This window comes from Camellia sinensis, chromosome 6 (assembly GCF_055761805.1).
Source record: "Camellia sinensis isolate YWXY chromosome 6, ASM5576180v1, whole genome shotgun sequence".
Lineage (NCBI taxonomy): Eukaryota > Viridiplantae > Streptophyta > Magnoliopsida > Ericales > Theaceae > Camellia > Camellia sinensis.
The window spans coordinates 139,431,221-139,447,423 of NC_138966.1; the positions used below are offsets into that span (position 1 = coordinate 139,431,221).

Genomic DNA, 16,203 nt, shown 5'->3' on the forward strand with positions numbered 1-16,203 from the left:
GAATAAAGACACAAGGGAGGAGAACATCTCGGTGTGGGTATGTGGGGAAATGGGCGGGTACCCATCTCCGATGGAAATTTAAAGAACACCACTTACCTGACCCGATGGATAAGAAAAAGGGAAAAATCCATGTATTTGGGTTGGGTCTCCATGGGTACCCACAAGATAGATTATCCATTGTCATCCCTAAAAGCACCAAGACAATTCTAATAATAAAACAATAATATAAAATTAATGCACGCAATACAAACATATAATATGCTAATTAAGCCAATTTGTAGATATATTGCACTTGGAAACAACTCCACCTATCATCTGTACAATTAGCAGTTATTGGTTCAGGTGTCTTAAGTAGGAGACCATGGAGGCGCAACAAATTTATTGAAGTGTTTATTAACTATTTGACCACTCCACATGAAATTAAATTTAATTTTGTGGTTCTTAGTATGATGTGAAAGGACATCCAAAAACATTGCTATTTGCTCTTCTAAGACAACATACTTTGAATCAAACAATTTAACACTTCACACCAACCCACACAAAACCATGAAAGTATGCTTATTCATCTGAAGTTAGTCATGACAATTTATGTCACTATCATTGACCAATCTATTCAAATGGTCAAATCTCTACACAGGGATATACATACATGCTACTATATCTATATATATATCGTCAAATCTCTAGAGTTTTACATTGAGAGAGAAAGAGAACTTGATTTGTTCGTGTGGAGGTGGTGGAAGAGGAAGTGAGCAACAAACAGATTATTCTGAAGGAGTATGTGAGTGGTTTCCCCAAGAGTCGGACGTGGTGGTGAAGACTGGTACCATTCGTTTCCAACTTCCAGAGGATTCGAAGAATGCCATTCTGGACAAGAATCTCTACTTGTCTTGCGAACCGTACATACGTTGTCGCATGAGAAAGTTGGAAGGTAGCTACGTTGAGTCCTTCATTCCTAGTTCTGTAAGTCAATTTTGAAACTATATATATCTATACTATTATATATGTGAGCGCATGACTTGGTGTCTAATAGTATTGTGGTTTCTCCTTCTGCACGTGGCAAATTTTCCTAACCTAAAATAAAAATATATTATTCATGTGAGCACATGATTTGGTGTCTAATAGTGTGGTGGCTTCTCCTTTTGCACGTGGCGAATTTTCCTATCCTAAAATATAAAAATATTATTTGAAGGCGTAAGAAAGATTTGAACCCAAAGCCTTGGGTTTCATTAAGAACACTTTTACTATTTAAACAACATACATATTATGATATTAATTTCTTTATTATTTGTTTTTAACTTATCTAAATTGCACCATTTAGACAACATACATATTATGATAATAATGTCTTTATTATTTATTTTTATACTTACTTATTTGAATGGCACACGCATTACATGTGCCACCCACTAATATATATATATATATATATATATGTGTGTGTGTATTATACCGAGAAGCATTTGATTGGAAGATCTAGATTGTTTGATGAAATTTGGGGTGTTTTTGGTAATACTCCGTAGGAGAGGACTGTTCGTTATTGTCTTTTTGCCTCGTTTCAAGTTCTGAATAATTGTTTTAATGGAATTGAAGAAGTGGATATGTAGAATTTTATATTTTTAATCTTTTTATCATGATACCAACTGTTGATAATGATCTTTTTTCTTGTTTTCTATTTGATGGGAAGATCTAGATAATTATGATTAAAAATAAGTTCTAATAAAATTGTAATTAAAAATAATTTTTAATGATGAGTTTTTGCATGTTATTAAAAATTGACAATTATTGATTTTTTTTGTTACATTTTAAAAATTGTCGCTAAAATTTATAATTAGTTACTTTTTTTTTTTTGACTAATTTTCAAATTGTTGCTGAAAGTTGAAATTAGTGACTTCTTTTTATAACGACTTTTTAAAACTATCGCTAAAACTTGTAATTAATAACATTTTTTGTGACAAAAATTGTAAAACTGTCACTGAAAATTAACAATTAGTGACTTTTTAATAGTGTTTGATGAAAAATACCATTAATTATCATAAAATTTATTGGACAATATATATACTTATTAAGACCTACACGTAACTCTCCCTAATTATTATAATAGAAGAATATAAATTGACATGTCACAACCTATAGAATCTGTTGAAAATTTGGGGGAATTACGAAACTGTCGTAACAAAATTCTGAAATTGCTCTCCAATTCCTCGTACTAGTCTCGTGATGTTTAGAATTTAGGGTATCATCACAAATATTTTGTATGTTTCCTAATTTTTATTCATTTATTTTTTAGAGTTTTAACTATGTTGAATAGCTATTAGATGGTTTTAGAGCATCTCCAACCCTTCACTTTTTTTATTTTATCAAATTTGTTCAAAAATTTAGATCAAAAACTTGATTTAATAGAGCTCACTTGAACGGTAACAATCAAGTTTCCATGATTTTTTTTATTTTTTATTTTTAAATAGATAACTTATCCCAAAAAAACTCCTTTAACCAATTAAGGAGAAAAAAATAGCCTATCTCCAATCTTAACAATTTTATCAAACTTAAATGAAAGAAGGGTAGTTGGAAATTTGGTGAAAGATTTGATTCACACCTATCTCCAATCATTCACCAAAATTTTCATCTAATTTGATTCCATATTTGAGTAAAAGCTTGATTGATGTGAACTACTCCAATCCTTTCATAAAATTTTCATCAAAATCTTTTAAAAAATTACCTTCTCATCCCAAATTTCACTTTTCATCAAATTTGATGAAAAACGTCATGCAATGCTTCATCTTTTTAAATTTTCATCAAACTCAAATTTGATTAAAGATTTGATGAGTTCACAATTTATTTCCATCAATCTCTTTCATTTATTTCCACAAGTGTTTTGGTACAATTGAAATATTGGGCATAACTATAAATAAGAATGTTCATATTGAATTGACCGTAGCAAATATTTTATGTTGCTGATTTTGTGGAGCCCGTCCTTTCTTTTGAATGATCCGTTAAATTAGTTTCCAGTTTCCACCTTGTGAATAAATGACATTGTAGAGATACTGGAAGCCCTCTTTATTTAGATATTCATGTAGCTAAAGATCATTTTGAAATCTGCAAAAAATAGCTTCATTGTTCGAACACTAAATTAATCAACAGTGACACAATAACTATGATTTGAAAGACTATCAAAAATACTTCAGGTGATGTGTACTGGTTTCTTCATCAAAGTGCTAAAGTACTGCTACAGAACCTTGAACATTGCTGTAGTACGACTGCAATTCAATCCTTCATGCACCGACACTTCCTAAATCTTTTACTAAGTCTTCTCCTTTTTAAGTTGTGGTTCCTAGAAGTTATGGACATTTTTCCATCCCAAAAATCTGACTTTGTATTGATTTGACACTCTCTTTATATCCAAACCAGCCACTTGAAACCACCAATTGGCAAAAGTTAAAAAAGGGTTCCTTAGTCAACTCAAAGGCCAAGATTGTGTATATATATTTATAAGTAAAGTGTTAAAGATTGGCTCAGATTTTCAACGATGGATGCTGATTAATGGCTGCCATAAATGCTGATTAATGGCTGCCATAAATGATGGTGGTTTCCATAAATGAAGTCGGCAGCTTGTCTCTCCCATTGATCTATAGATGGGTAATGAATGTATAGCGATCTCGATTTTCCCTTCATTGTTTAATTGTATTCCGGACTCGGTTCCGTGGATGTGTTGTTGTCTTATTCCCGTTTCCGTCCTTTACTCTTTGTATATGAGTCTTAGGTCATGTTGGGCAGGTTTGAAATAGGTTGCTTGTGTTTGGAAACCAAGGGTTGATGTCCAGATTTTGGGCTTCACGCTCGAGCGGGGCTTTTGACGCTCGAGCGGACCTGTTTGTATATTAGTCCAAAAAATAGCTTTTGGATCACTTTTTTGGGCCAATCTCTTTCTCTAACTTTTCAAAGCTTATGCATGATTATACAAGATTCATCTCATTAAGTAAGATACATGTACATCAATTAGAAAGTGACTAATTATTGATGAATGCACCTATATATACAATGTATAGAAGACTAATGCTAATACATTGAATGTGATGGATTCATTATGAATGAATTTTAGAGATGCATTATGTATCTATTATGAATATGTAAGATACATTAATCTATCTAATGAATTCATTAATATAGAAGATGCACTATGTATCCTGAATGTATGAGATACACTAATCTATTTAATGGAGTTCATTGAATGAATAACTTGAGAGCTTCTCACTCTAGACTACAACTTCTCTATAAAATCCATCTAGCTCTAGTGTGTTTCTATCCTAGTTCCTTTGTAAGAAAGGTGGAGTTTGGCGTGGCCTTCATTTTGATCCGAGAAAGGTTGGGTTTGGAGCACTTTCGAGTTTCTCTCTTCTTCTCCTTGGGTTCTCCATTTGAGGTAGGGATTTCTTTGTTCTTTTTCAATATTCCGTCTATAGATAGACATGTGGTAGTTTTGTATTGCATGAAAATCATATCCATGTTGGATTTGTTTGAAAATCATGAAGGGGAAACCTAGGGTTGGTTGTTTGAGAATGAATTTGTTATCATTGATTGTTATTTGGGCTATTTGGGAGGTAATCTAGCATGATATTGTTAAAAAAAGAGAAAGCCCTAAATTATATTTGATTTGGTAAATTAAAGAGGGAGGATGATTGAACAATATTTGTAAATCACTATTGTTAATATGAGTTCTGTAAAAGTATTGATGACTAAGGGATTAACTATGGCATCGGGGTTATTTTGAAATGAACGTATTGAACTAAGATGAGTTATGGCTTTATTATCCATGAAATTGGTTTTATGAAATGAAAAGAATGGATTTGGTTTTGTGAAATAAGAAAAGTGTTTTGGGAATAAGTGGTGGAACATGTCTACTTGGGAAATTATGAGGGTTGATCTTGAAAATGGGAAGTGAAATGTTAACTCTATGTGAGTCTTGAAAAATGAATATGAGTATTGAATTAGTGTATCATGAGTGTTGAATACACATATTTGGGGGTTTTATCTTTAACTATCGTACCAGTGTCGTTGTTGGGCTTAAGATTGCTTGAGAGTTGAGTCTCTTTTAATAGGTGTACTAAATACATGCATCTAGAAGTTTTGTCCTTGGTCATCGGTGGAGGATGACATTGTTGTGTTGAATCGTTGTGTATGTATTACACTTATTAGTTGTGCTTTGTTATATTGAGATGGTTGGTGTTATATACCGCGCTTAGAATGAGGGGTACCAGTGCCTTCCAGATAGCGCCTGGAGAACTTGGACTAAGTACCATTACCTTCCAGCTTGTGTCTGGAGAATATGGCTAATCATTTGATCGTAAGGTGTATCTTAACTTACCGTGCTTATGGCAGGTAGAGTAGAGCTTTTATCATCATTGTCTCAGTGTATCTAAGTATGTCATGAGTTACGATGGTTATGGTTTTGAAAGGCCAAGTTACCTTATTTGTTGATTATACACATGTTAATGATTTGTTATTTCCCTTTTTTCTAAAGGCATGCATGCATAGATGTGAATGTGTTAGGAACCGACATAAATAATATTTTATGTTATTTTGGAAAGTGGGAAGGAATTGAATATTTCTGAATATGTTTTGAAAAAGGAAAATTGGTTGTAAGAACGGAAAATAAGGGAAAGTAATGGGCTTGGTGAAACTGTTTTCTAGAATTGTTATTGAAATGAAAGTTTGGGAATAAGGGGTAATGAAAAGAAAAGAAAGGTGAATCGGTTTCAATGTTGAATGAAATGGCTGATTTTGAGAAAAGTTCATACATATGTATATTTTGTATAAACTGCCACCGTACTACTCTAGTATGAGATTGAGCATTCATGATCATAGCTATCTGTAAGTTGTTATTGTTGAGGACTATGTTGAGATCCCTACTGGACTATATGTTCATCCCACGTTGTTGAATCTTTTTCAGATAATAATCAGGATGTTCTACAAGATCTTGGATCTTCATATTTGTTGGCCACGGGGCCTCTTTTGTGTTGGCGGAATGCCATTTATGAAAAAGGGTTATACCTGGGATACCCCTATTCCGTACTATGTTAATTAGTCCTTAATTTGTATACGATTATGTGTTTGTTATGGTTTTGTATGCCATTATGTGAAAATATGTGGTTTTGAATTTCTATCTATTCACCGTAGGAATATCTGTTTGATTTTACCGCTTCGGAGATTAAATTGGAGGCCTTATCGGCCACAGAACCCGAAATTGATTACGCCATTGTGATTGGCATAATTTTTAGAGCCTACGGTGAAATTTAATTGAAAAAATGATTCAGGCCAGATTACATTGATTTAATCAATGAATTAGTGTCATATTATTTATTATTGTTAAACTTGATTAGTGGGCTTATACATAAGGGCCATTACACTTCAATTCCTCCTCTTTTTAACACTTTGGCTGATTTTGAACTCAATGATAGAGAGAGAGAGGAGGGTCGGCCTTAAAGAGAGAAGGGAGAGAGTTGTGTGGTTTTGGCTCAAGGCTTGGGAAGCTTGAAGATTAAGTCCAAGAATTGACTAGGGTTTGGAAGATTAAACTCCTAGGTGAGTAAATTCATGAGATTGAACTTGTAATTTTGTGAATTAAAGACTAATTGGTGATCAAGAACAAGAGTTGTGCTACAATTGATGAATTGAAGCTAATGTGCACATGCATATGTAGGATCACCATGATTTTGCATAATCAAGCATGTATTAAGTTGAATATGGAAAGGTAAATGTTGAATCATACATGCAAGCATGTTTTTGTTGAGCTCCATGAGAATGAACACCATTTGCATTATTTGGAATGGAAATGAAGTCAAGATTAGCATGCATGTTTGAATAATTAAAGATAGGAGCTTTGAATGCATGAATGTGTATGATAGAATTGAGCTTGAATTAAATTGAGCCATGCATGTATTTGATTTATGAAATTGGGCTCCATGAAGATGTGTTTTGGTGTGTATACCATGTTAGTACAAGTATATGTGAAATTAGAGCCATTAAAGACAAGAAATGATGGTTTGAATGTTGAAGGGAGCTCAAGAACTCAATCTGGAAAACCCAGATTTTTGATGTCCGCTCGAGCGGGGTGATTGCTGCTCGAGCGGGAAAATCGTGCTCCCAGCACTTTTTACAGAGTTGGATATCCGCTCGAGCGGAATATTTAACGCTCGAGCGGGGAGCTTTTATAGACAAGCCTTCCGCTCGAGCGCCCTAACTCACGCTCGAGCGTAATTTTGAGGTAACCAGTACTTTTGCAGGCCTTAAGTGTCCGCTCGAGCGGGGAGGTCCACGCTCGAGCGAGGACCTTACTTTCTGAAATTCTGAAATTTGCATTCTGTGCTCTGTTTTCCGTTCTCTTTCACTTGTAAGCACTCTTAGGCATGCATTGAGCATTGTAAATGAGTTAACGAGATAAGAATAAAGCCTAAAGAGGAATATGTGAATTAAAGAACAGATTGAACTGTTAGTGACCCCTTTTGCGTCCATGAAATGTGTAGGGTCAAGCTCCAGGGCAAATCCACAAGCCGATCACTGTGAGTAATATCTTAACAAAAGATGTTTGAATATGTTGTTGTCCTATTGCTTACCTCTATGTAAGTCTGTAAGTTCATTAATTTGAATGGTGGACAATGTCTGACATGAAAGTTTGCAATGGGCCAGAGGCCGTTTCGATATGAATGATTGGGCCAAAGGCCTGTTTGACACGAAAGTGTGAATGGGCCAAAGGCCGTTTTGACATAAATGAATGGACTGAAGGTCGTTTTGAGATAAATGAATGGACCGAAGGTCGTTTTGACATGAATGAATGGGCCAAAGGCCGTTTTGACACGAATCTATGGGTCGAAGGCCGTTTTGACGTAAACGAATGGACCGGAGGTCATTCTGATAGAAATAAATGGACCTAAGGTCGTTTTGACATAAATGAGTGGACTAAAGGCCGTTTTGACGTAAACGAATGGGCCGAAGGCCATTTTGATAGAAATGAACGGGCCGAAGGCCGTTTTGACATAAATGAACGGGCCGAAGGCCGTTTTGACATGAATGGAAATCTGAATGGGCCAAAGGCCAGAATGTTTGGAACTACAGTCACTTGATTTGAATTTCGTATAGTTATATATATCTGTTAAATAGAAATATGAATTGGCCCCAAGGCCGTTGGGAACATGTTGTGCTACATTGTTATGTAACTTCTGTATTTGATTTGATATTATTCACTGGGCTTTCGCTCACGCTCATTCATGTGTTTGTAAGTGAGCCAAGAGAAGTCCAGACCCAGCCTCAGTGAAGTCTGTATGGAACAACTAAGGTTTTGAGAGAGTCAGCCCTTGTGTCTCACGCGCGAGACCCGTCTTCGCCCTTTTGTTATGTATTTACATTTTGTCAGGTTGGCAAAGTTTTGAATACGTCTGTATGTAGTTTTGCTTGGCTGACTTAGATTTGAATGATCCTATCTGTACAGTACTTATGTTACTATACTTTCTGTTGTGAGTTATTAACATATGTATGTCTGGAATGTTATGATGTGCATATAAGCACAACTCTATGGACAAAGTTTTAAAATTGCTTCCGTTTGGCCCCTTTTACTCTGATGAGTTTTGCCTTATTTGGTTTGAGGCTGTAGGTAATCTCGTGATTACTGGCCGATTATGGCCTTAACCCAGAGGAGCGGGTTCGGGTCGTGACAATACCCTTCTTCTTGACTCTTTAATGATGTAAGCCCAAGGGCAATTTATTTCGTATGCTCATGTTGTATTTAATTTGCATACGAATGAGAGAATGGTTATCCATTTCTACTAGTCGAACATTTGAGTTTATTTCCGCATGTGATTTCTGAACTTGAATTAAAGTAATGAATTTGGTAATGATTTCGAGTAATAAAAAGTGGAGCGTGACAGAATGACAGGAGTTTTGTGTGGTAAGTTGAAGAGAGAATACAGAGCAGAGAGAGAGAATTATAGAGTGTGTAATTCTTTGTCCCAAATATAGTGAAATTCGCTGCCCGTGGACGTAGGCGATTTGCCGAATCACGTAAATCTTTGTGTGTTCTTGCTTGTGTGCTTGTTGGTATCAGAGCATTTTTGTACGAAAACATAATGTTTTTTCTGTAAACTGGAAATTTCGAAGTTATCGAGATCATGCTTTCAGCATACCACAACGATCGCCTCGACAAGAGGAGTTCAGACCTAGAAAGACCAACCCACAAGGACACTTCACGTGCCCTCACGTGCTTGCCGAAGTTCTGCCGGAGACATGCCGGAAAGTTCAATCCGGCGAAGTAGCAAAGGTTGAAGAAGTCAACCTATTCTAAAGGCTTTAAGTATTCACTTGTGTACTAAAATAGCTCAAGTTCATACTTGGCAGAGTGGTTAGAGCCTTTGATTTGAAGAATTGAGGTCAAGGGTTCAGAACCCTTCCTAAAAAAATTTCCCATTTATTTTTGGAAGCTGCCACGTCACGCCACACGTCAGCTAGCTCAACTGCCACGGCATCGACACACCTGTCACGTCAACTGTAACGCCCCAAAATAATTCAACATGAACTACCCACATTAATTAACATTCACACAACAATGACGACAATCCTTCCATCATTTCATAGTTGATAATGAGTTTGTACAAAAGGTTCACATGCGGATATACATTCAACAGTAAAGAAAACACATGAATCTATAGCATGTGAAGCAACTAGTCTCAAACAATGAAATGCCCTTAGGGCTTACATCTTCCAAGGCAATAGTCCAGCTACACAAAATGGTCTCTCGGACCCATACACAGTAGCCCTTTGCTTACAAAAATTACAACAACAATAAGAGAATTTTTACTCTTCACAAAGCATCCACGCCCTTAGTTCGGTGGGATCACCACATCTTTACCTGCACCAATTCCCATAGCGGTGAGTATAAAGCCCAGTAGAGAATTCTCACAAAGTATATACAGTTATGCAACTCTCAATTTAAAATGCATATGCGATGCCATACAATGCCTTTATAAGAAAGAAAATTCATTTCAATGTTCAACTTGAAAATCACCATGTTAACAATAGTATTTCACAACCTCAATAATTTCAAAACTTCCATTTCTTTTAATCAATAGGGGTGGTAAATACGACACTGGTAATCCCTAGGCTGGTGTTTGCAAGTAGACTCTATAAGTACTACTAAATTGTCATTTTTACCGGTATTAACCGAAATGCTCGACACCTATCCACGCGGGTTTCTGGTCTTTCACCATAGACACTCAGGCCAACTTATCAAAATCATCTACACCCCCTAACTGGACTTACCAACGTATTTACCCCTTTCACATTTCCGTTAGTTCTCATTACAAAATAATCCTTCTCATGTAAACATGATGAGAATGCAATAATGGTACAATTTGCTTCATGCACATTTATGATAATGAATCAAATAAAGGTGCAATGCAATATTTAATATCTCATGACATTTCTCCCATTTCAAAGTCTCTACAATAATGTCCACAATCACATTTCCCATTACCTCTTTTCAATGCTCTTCCCCAAGATAGCCATATGTTATCTACACTTGACCACAATTTCCCTTTTCACAATTCATAGCAATATTGTCTCATCAAGACTACATGTAATGTCTTCAAACATTAACTCTCACAAATTCATAATGCACAACAATTATCATCTTACACTTATATATATATTGCCATACATTCAACAATAGTTTTAAATTGAGTTCTCCAGTCTCTTATATCAAGAAAATTATCACTTCTTTATATCACATTGTGAAATCCACACTTATTGACTCATTTAAACACAAGAAATGAAGAATTTCATAGTTTTTCTCATGTTTTCAAAAACTCCCAATTTCTAGGGTTCTTTCTCAAAACCAAAACACCTTTCATTTTTATATGAAAGCTCATCAAAATCATCTTTCTTATAACACAGGTAAAAGGCTACAAGGATCAACTTAGAACATTTAAAGTTTGAACCCTTATTTTGAGAAATCTCATCATCCTTGAGCCAAGAACCAAACTCTCAAAATACATTCAAGAGAAGCAATAAAATCAACATATATCTTGCAAAACATGTATATATAACTCAAGAATGTCCCTACCTCAATCTTGTTGAAGAAATAGAGATGATGAGAGAGATGAAACCCTAGCTTGATGATGTAGAAAGAACATCTCCACCGCACACAAGGAAGTTCTTGAGATGTTCTCTATCTTTGATGGAAGAGTCAAGGTTGGATCTCAATGGATGGAAGAAGATCAAGGGTTCTAATCTAGCTTTGAGGTTGAAATTTAGAGAAAGGGGAGAGAGATATATTTTTAGAGAGAGAGAGAGGTAATGAAAATGATATACAAACAGCCCCAAAAGAAAATAAAAATAGAGCCTTAGATCTGGGCTCTCCCGCACATGCGGAGCCCATTCCCACACGTGTGGCTTCCTCATTCCGCACGTGCGGCACCACCCCGCACCTCCTTACGCACGTGCATTTATTTCAGTATGCACGGCCCAGCCTCCCCTGTTTCCCACACGTGTAGCCTCTATCCCGCACGTGCAACCTAGGGACCTGCACATGCAGCCTTCACCCAGTAGCCCAGAAATTCCTGATTCCACTCCCGGGCACTCCGAACCCAACCATGCACTCTCTGGAGCAAGTGAAATTCCACACCGAACAAGACAATAATAAGAACTTAATTTGAAGCAAATTTTTTGATGTTTTCAAACTCAATGAGAGCAAAAGAACGGAGTGAAGACGAAAAAAGAAAAGAAATAGGGAACAAAGACCCAATCGTCACATCAGCGTCCCACTCGGCACTGCTACGTGTCGAGACACATCACCTCCCGCTCAACTGCCACATCAGCGCCACATCAGCACGTCTGCCACGTCATCAATCCCAGTCAACTAAACTTTTTAAAATTGCAGGGAGGCCCCTGAAAGTTTGGTAAATTGTATTTTAGCCCCTAATCTTGTTGAAATTACAATTCAGCCCCTAAAACTTCTATTAATTGTAGTAAGGTTCCCAGAGTTTTGGAAAATTACAATTAGGCCCCTGGATATGGAGAAATTTCATTGAGGTCCCTATAGAGGTGGAGAAAAGTGCTTTCCTAGCTAAATCAACCATTCCAGACACAACTGTAGATTTCGTTTTTTGAGATTCAGACCCGAATTTTCAGTGAAGTTTTCGAAAGCTTAAAATTTGCCTTGTTCCGAGCATTTCCAGCGTCTATTATTATTTGTGGTAGAGATTATTGAGCAGTCTCAATGGCAGAATCTACAAAGACGAGATCAACTAAGTCCACAAGTAATCTAGCGACTACAAGCAACTCTAGGCATTGGACCCCGGGAGACAAACCAAATGACTTAGACGAGATAGAATGGAAGAAAGTGAATCTCCTGGCCTGCAGTTCTATCTGACTTTGCCTTGCAAAAGAGGAGAAATACACCTTCATAAAAATATGATACTGCAAAGGAGCTTTGGAAGGCGCTGGAAGACAAGTTCATGACAAAAAACATTGAGAACCAGCTCTACATGAAGAAGAGGTTGTTTCGTTTCGACTATAAAAAAGGTATTTTGATGAACGAACACCTGAACAATTTCAACAAAATTCTTGCCGATTTGAAAAACCTGGATGTTCAAATAGATGATCAAGATAAAGCACTGTTATTGTTAAATTCCTTGCCTGACGCATACATCTCACCACCAATTTACTGTATGGTAAAGAAAAGATCGAGTATGTTGATGTTTCAAACGTCTTGGTAAATAATGAGTTCAGAAGGAAAGATAAGTCTGCAAACAGGGACTCAGCATCAGAGGCTTTGACAGTCAGAGGCAAGATGAATAACAAAAGATGTACAGGGCGGGGAAAGTCTCGCTCAAAATCTAGAGGGAGATCATCAGATAGAAGATGTCTTGCAAAAGACGAGTGTGCTGTTTGTCGCCAGAAGGGGCATTGGGCAAAAGATTGTCCCAATAAAGACAAGAAAGATGAAAAGGTGAACATTGCACGAGATGGAGATAATGGTGACGGATCAGCCTTCACAGTTTCATCACTTGGCCAGTCTGATGAATGGATTCTAGATTCCGGATGTTCCTACCACATGTGTCCTAACAAGCAATGGTTCTCGAGCTTACGAGAGTTCGATGGAGGAGTTATGTTGATGGGCAATGACCAAGCTTGCAGAACAAAGGGGATTGGAATAATTCGACTAAAGATGCATGATGGAACAATTAGAATTCTCGAAGATGTTCGATATGTAGCAGATTTGACGAAGAGTCTCATTTCAGTGGGAGTTTTAGACTCCAAAGGTTACAAAGTAACTGTGGAAGGTGGAGTCCACAAAGTTATTAGAGGAGCTTTTGTTGCAATGAAGGGTACTCAGAAGGGAAATTTATATTTCCTAGACGGCTCTACAGTCATAGGGAGAGTGGCTGTCTCCACCAGCTCAGAAGATGATGCATCAGACACTTCCAGACTTTGGCACATGTGCCTAGGGCATGTCAGCGAGAAGGATTTACAAGGGTTGGTAAAGCAAGCCCTATTGAAAGGCGCCAAAATAGGGAAACTTGAGTTCTGCGAGCATTGTGTACTGGGCAAGCAAACACAAATCAAGTTTGGTACTGCCATTCATCGTACCAAAGGGATTCTAGACTATGTTCATACCAATGTATGGGGTCCTTCCAAAAATGCTTCTTTGGGAGGTAAACACTACTTTGGTAGTTCATTGTTGATTTCTCAAGAATAGTATAGGTGTACGCAATGAAACATAGGCCCTGTTTGGTAGGGCTTATTTTCAGCTTATTTCAGCTTTTAGCTTAATTTAAGCTATTTTGATGTGTTTGGTTCAGCTTAAAAATACAGCTTATAGCTTTTTGTAAGTCAAAAATCAACTTATTCTTTGAGTGGAGGAGGAGAAGCTTAATTTATAAGTCAAAAATCAGATTATGGTCACAGCTATAAGCTATAAGCTGTTAGACTATAAGTTATAATCACTTTCCCACAGCTCTACCAAACGGGGCTATAAAGATGAAGTATTAGACATCTTTTTTACATGGAAGAAAATGATTGAGACCCAGACAGGCAGGAAGATCAAGAAGCTCAGATCTGACAATGGCGGCAAATGCATGTCAGATCCCTTTTTTGAGGTTTACCAGAATGAAGGGATAGTGAGACATTTCACAGTCAGTGGAACGCCACAGCAAAATGGAGTTGCAGAACGCATGAACCTCACTTTGGTGGAGAAAGTCCGGTGTATGCTGTCATATTCAGGATTGAGAAAGGCATTTTGGGGCGAGGCATTGAATTATGCTCGTCATCTTGTTAACCGACTACCTACTACAGCACTTGATGGCAAGACTCCCATGGAGGTACGGTCAGGAATGCCAGCTCCTGATTATGATCAGCTACGTATCTTTGGATGTCCAGCTTATTTCCATGTTACAGAATCTAAGTTGGACCCTAGAGCCAAGAAAGCTATCTTCTTGGGCTTCAGTGACGATGTCAAGGGATATAGACTTTGGTGCCCTGAATCAAAGAAAGTTGTCACTAGAGGAGATGTTACCTTTGATGAGTCTACAATGCTGAAGCAGCCAAATCCTTAAGAGAATGATGAAGCATTGAAGAAGTCAGTGCAGATGGAGTTTGAGACTCCAGCGAAGACTGCGAAGACAAGTAACAATCCTGAAGAATTTTCAGTTGACAGCTCTAAAGAATATTCTGAAGAGAGTTCAGATGAAAATGAAGCCAGAGACCCCACAACAGTCAGAACCCGTTGCAATCAGAAAAGGAAAAAGAGTTACTAAGCAACCCAGTTGGATGACCGATATGGTGGCCTATGCACTTCCAATCATTGAAGATAATATTCCCTGCACTTTCAAAAAAGCTGTGCAGAATCTAGAAAGTGTCAAATGGAAGGAGGCTATGGATGAAGAGATTGGGTCACTTCACAAGAACCAGACTTGGGAGTTGGTGCAACTTCCAAAAGGCAAGAAAGCAATTGGGTGTAAGTGGGTTTACACCAAGAAGGAAAGCATCCCAGGCAAAGACAACATCAGATTCAAAGCTAGATTGGTAGCTAAAGGCTATACCCAGAAAGAAAGAATAGTCTACAATGAGGTATTCTCACCTGTTGTGAAGCACACGTCTATTCGTATCTTGCTAGCTTTGGTTGCACAGTTTGATCACAAGCTCGCCCAACTCGATGTCAAAATTGCCTTCTTACACGGAGATCTTGAAGAAAAGATATACATGTCCCAGCCAGATGGTTTCAAAGTTGCTGGAAAAGAGAATTGGGCATGTAAGCTGAACAAATCTTTGTACGTGTTGAAGCAATCCCCAAGACAGTGGTACAAGCGATTTGATCGGTTCATGACGGAAAAGAAATACACAAGAAGCCAGTATGATCATTGTGTATATTTTCGTAAGCTTTCTGATGGTTCCTTCATCTATTTGCTCTTATATGTAGATGATATGTTGATTGCATCTAAGAGCAAGGTGGAGATTGATAAACTCAAGGCACAGTTGGTAGGAGAGTTTGAAATGAAGGATCTTGGTGAAGCAAAGAAAATTCTTTGCATAGAGATCAAAAGAGAAAGGAAGAAGGGCACGGTTTGTCTGACACAAACCCAGTATCTGAAAAAGGTGTTAGACAGATTTGGCATAAATGGAAAAACAAAAGCTGTGAGTACACCATTGGCCCCTCATTTCAAGCTTAGTGCTTCATTGTCTCCATGCATAGAAGAAGAACCAAAGCATATGGCACAGGTTCCATATGCAAAAGCAGTTGGTGCATTAATGTATGTTATGGTTTGTACAAGGCCTGACATCTCACATGTTGTGAGTATGGTAAGCAGGTATATGCATGATCCAGGGAAAGGTCACTGGCAGGCAGTGAAATGGATCTTAAGGTACTTACATGGCACAGTTAATATGGGTTTGAAGTTCGAGAGAGATCATAGACTCGGACGGAATTTTGTTAGATATGTGGACTCAGATTATGCTGGTGACTTGGACAAACGCGGGTCAACAACAGGGTATTTATTTACGCTTGATAAAAAGCCAGTGAGTTAGAGGTCAATGCTTCAGTCAACGGTGGCCTTGTCTACTATAGAGGCAGAATACATGGCAGTGACAGAAGCCTTTAAGGAAGCTATTTGGCTACATGGGTTGATTGAGGACTTGGGTATTGTTCAGAAACACGTTGAG

At 37.4% G+C, this 16,203-nt stretch overlaps 1 pseudogene; it reads left to right on the forward strand.

Annotated features, from left to right (window-relative positions):
• The first annotated feature begins 546 nt into the window (after positions 1–546).
• LOC114290882 (2-alkenal reductase (NADP(+)-dependent)-like) overlaps positions 547–16,203 on the forward strand; it is a 52,629-nt pseudogene continuing 36,972 nt past the window's right edge.